Here is a 4913-nt window from a genome sequence, read left to right as displayed (position 1 = left end):
CTCTCCAAATGAATTTTATTATCACTCTACTTGTTTCCAAAATACTTTATCACTTTGAAAATTACATATTTTTGAGCTCTTTCCCTATGTTTTTTACGTGACGTGCATTTGGTTTATCTAAATTTTGGATGTTAAATTATCTTTTCAAAAGATATTACTTTTATTCAACAGAAATAAGTATAACCAATATTTTATTTGCACTATTAACTATATAAAGTTGAATAGTAAGTACAATTTTGCATCAGGAAAACAGGCTAAATGTATGAAGGCAATGTAGTCTTGTAAATATTAAAGCTTATCTCAAGAGTTTACTTAAATAAAAGATTAAATAGCTGTTAACAAGAAGATACAAAGAAAAGTCAGTGATGTGATCATGGGTCAATTTGTGAAAAAAAGTGTGTTCTTTGTTCTTTAGCCTTATTGCCTTTGAACGGGTCATCCAATTCCCTGCATATTACAATATTATCCCTGCAAACCAAAGTAACACCAATTCATCTTAAGCCACTAAGAGTTACCATCATGTAGAATATGAACAATAATGAATGCTGATAAGGATGTGGGAGAAAGCATCTCTATTACAGTATTGATGGGATGAAGATTAGTGCAACTACTACTGAAGTCAGTTCAGAAATTCCTCAACTATCCTATGATCCAAATGAATTTACTTGAAGGATTTTCAAGTCAGGATACAGTAGAGTCACCAGTATATCCACATTCATTGTTACAATATTCATTACAGCCAAGTAAGAGTTGAGTCTACTTGAGTTGCTAGGAGACTCAACTACCAAAAATCCAAAAGTGGAGCTGTGGCTCAAATGATAGAGCACCAGCCTAAAGAAGAAGAAAAAATCTAAGAGACAGCACCTCAACTCTGACCAAAAAAAAATCATGCAAATTGCTTTCTTAGAGAGAAATACAAAGACTAATTAATGTGTAATCTCTAGTAATCACTAAATAGTGAAGTTTTATCTGTATTTATATTACCTGTGAATCAATAATTTGAGAGATTCTGCTTAACCAAATCAGAAAGAATATAAAATGGAAAGACTTAGAAAAAATTGTAAGTAAAGTAAGCCAGACCCAAAGAAACATAAGTTGCACTTTTGGAATCCTCCCTTGTATAAACCACATTTTAGGTAATGTGTTGGTGTGTATATATGTATATAACACTATGTTTTATATGTGTTTATAATTTAGACTTTTACATATGAGAAAACACATGCACCCTTTGTCTCTGAGCCTGACTCTACTTAGCATAATTTTTTCTAGGTCCATCCATTTCACTGAAAGTGGAATATGACATATCATTCTATCTAATGGACAAGCAAAATCCCATATATGTATATATATACTTATTTATACATATTATTTATTTATATGTATGTATACCTATATATGTGGATACATACGTATAAATATTATTTTTATATATAAGTATATGTGTATAAGTATATATATAAGTATTTATATATATAAGTATATATAAGCATACATATATATGTATACATATGTCACATTTTCTTGATTCATTTGCCCATTGAAGGGCATCTGGGCTATTTCCACAACTTGTTTATGGTGAAAATGTTTGTTTATGGTGCAGCATTGAGCATGGATGTCCAAGTATCTTTAGTGTATCCTGACTTGTAGTCTTTTGGATAATGTCTAAGAGTGATATTTCTGAGATCCTTTCTTTAATGGAGGGTACATTTAAGCTAAAAATACAAACATTAGTTCCATTTGAAATAAATGACACAAAGACAAGTATTAATGCAATGGTAATATAGGGAATTTGGATTTCACAAAGGACCATATTATCAGGTAAGAATTGTGTGGCCTAACAGTATCCTTAGTAGAGGACAGAATATGTGTAAAAGTCTATTGGTAGTTCAGGAAGTATGAAGAATTCAGAGATTTAGAATCATGAGTAATCTGGGATACATGGAGAATGGTATTTATGAGGACACACTGAGGCAAGGCTAATGAGAATATAACTTGGTTGAAACAATTTGGAAAGCACTTTGGCAATATGAAATAAGAGCCTCAAAAATATTTCTTGCCTTTGACACAAATCACATCTACATGTGTATCTTATTAAAAACCAAATGCAATTCAGAAAACAGGATCAAAGATACTCATTAATACAAATTTGTAGTAGAAAAAATAAGGGGAAAAATTGTTTATATAAGAATGAATAAAAGCAATTTGGGTAATTGAGGAAATATATAACTAATAAAAGCCCATATATGGAGTTCATAATAATACAGGGAATATTTATAATAACTTATTTAATAATACTAAAAGAATGAAATGGGGCTCTTGGAGGTAGATTCAGGTGAATGATCACATTGAAGATGTATGTTACAATTATGGAACAGTCGTATCTGGAATATCAACTAAATGCCCATGTGGTAATGGTCTGGTCCCTGACTGACACTCCTGGAAGTCTATGGACCCTTTAAGAGCTGGGTCCTAGTCTTCCAGTCTCTTCTAGGGCCTTGGAGGATAGCAGGACTCAAGCTCCGCCCTCTTCCTTCAGACTCTATGAGGTGAGAAACAATCTTGGCGCTTCCCAGGATGACTTTCTGCCTCACCACAGACTCAAAGCAACAGGACCTATCTACAATGGAAAGAAATCTTTAAAACTGTGAGCCAACATATTGTCTTGTGAGTATTGTGGTTGCATCAACTCCCCGTTTGTCCTTTGTCTCATCATTTTGTTGTTCCCTTCCCTTCCCTAATTCAGATAAACATATATAAAATACCCAGGGTACCAAAATCGAATACAGTGACAACAAGGGATAACACAAGAGGGAAAAACACAAAAGAAAAAAGAAATCACATAGTACATTAGAAACAACAAAGTAAAACCTCTAGTTTCCATGTCTTCGAGTTCATTTTGCTTAGCATCATTTTATATGGTCATAGGTACATTAGCTATTGAGCTATTCTGCTTCTCGGCTAGGACTATCCTAGACATATACTACTTATTACAAATGAAGGAAACCAGAGGACCTATGTTTCTTGGAGTCTGGCTTACTTCACTTAATATGATTTTTTCCAAGTCTTTCCATTTTCCTTACAAATAGGGTGGTGTCATTCTTTCCAATGGAAGCATAGAATTACATTTTCTTGATCCATTCATCTACAGAGAGGCATCTGGGCTGGTTCCGTATCTTAGACTATATGTTGGAAATGATCTGTACAACTTGGGGGGAGTTGGGGGGAGGCAAAGTGTGAGAAAATGAGGGAGGGCGTAGCAAGTTCAACAAAACATGTATGCACTACCTTAATTATGTAACTGTAACCCCTCTGTATATCACCTTAACAATAAAATTTTTTAAAAGAAAAAGAAAAACTGTGAGCCACATTAAATCTTTACTCTTGAAAAGTGGATTTTCTCAAGCATTTGATATTGATAAGAAGTTGACTAACAAAACTGAGGAACTCACCACTGAGGATATCCAGATTTTTCCCCCTCCCCTCCTGATTCTCCCCCATTTCCCTTCCTCCTTTTCCTCCTCTTTTTTTTTTTTCTGCTAAGGACAAAATTCACGGCCTTGTACTTACTACACAAGCCTTCTGACTACTGAGCTAATACCTAACCCCAACATTCTAAATTGTTTTCTGCTCTGCTCTTCTCTGGAAAAGCATACTATTCCTATTACCCTGAAATAGCTCAAGAAAGAAAAGAGAATCATTTCACATTTATTATCCCAGTCAACAAATAAATCTGTCCTTTGTCCAAGTGGACTCTATAACTTCCAAAAAGGCTCTGCTGTGGGAACATGGGGGCAGAGAAATGCCATGGAGAATTGTCTCTCCAAAGTCTTTTTTTTTCAAGTTTTAAATAACTTTTTTATGTTTTTATTAGTAGTAATTCTTAATGTTGGTTTTAGCAAGGATTACTGTCACAAATACTCAATATCCATAATAGTGTAGAAATGAAAAGCTGACTACAGAATGATTCATACTCCTCTTTCCTATCACCCACAGTGTTAGCCAATCTAGGGGGGTTTCCACACTAACTAGATGGAGCAACTTCTCTGGGCCAGTTTCCATTAAATGACAGGTCAGGGCACATTTATCTGAAGTCTGTTCTACTTTCAATTATAGGATTTAATCATTCCTCATGCAGGAGTAAAAAGAACTACAAAGGAGAACAATGAGCATCCAAATTATTCTCTTTGAAGGAACTTAGCCAGCTATAATCTTCAAAGTAGATAGTCCAATTAATCAAGGTAAGTGATCTAATACCATTACCTGTGGGCAGACTGATGTTTATAAAATACTATAAAGGAAAATTCAAATAGTTTGAACCTTTGACTATGTTAATTCCACCGAATATTTCTGGAACCAAAAGAGAACTGTTTTGGAGAAATGTTGTTTCTAAATTTTAGTAAGTAAAAATCTCTACAAACATTGTACATTGAAGAATAGGTAAGGGAGGCTTACAGTTATACAGTTTATTATTTTCTCCATTCAGATCCTAAGTGATGTTTCCATTGTACGATTTTACATGAAGACTATGGGTTCAAATCTGATGATAAGGTGAGAAATTGTGGTGGTTTCTTTCTGACATCATTTTGAGTGACAACAATGTAATTGCATTCTTTCTGTTTAGATAAGTATGTGGACTCTACAGCTAAGTGTACTAGGGCTAAAGTATTTCCATTATGTAAAATTGTTCTCATAAGTTCCTTTTTCTTCTGGGGCTGGGAAGGTGGCTCAGTGGTAGAGCGCATGCATGAGGCCCTGGGTCAATTCCTCAGCACCACATAAGCAGAAAAAGCCCAAAGTGGTGCTGTGGCTCAAGTGGTAAAGTGCTAGCCTTGAGCTGAAGAGCTCAGGGACAGCACCCAAGCCCGTGACCAACAACAACAAAAAAAGTTCCTTTTTTCTAAAGGTCCAGACTC

Source organism: Dipodomys merriami, unplaced genomic scaffold (assembly GCF_024711535.1).
Source record: "Dipodomys merriami isolate MVZ:Mamm:240054 unplaced genomic scaffold, mDipMer1.0.p SCAF_25, whole genome shotgun sequence".
In the NCBI taxonomy this organism is placed as follows: Eukaryota; Metazoa; Chordata; class Mammalia; order Rodentia; family Heteromyidae; genus Dipodomys; species Dipodomys merriami.
The sequence above is the reverse complement of the archived record's forward strand: the minus strand, read 5'-3'. Positions refer to the sequence as shown.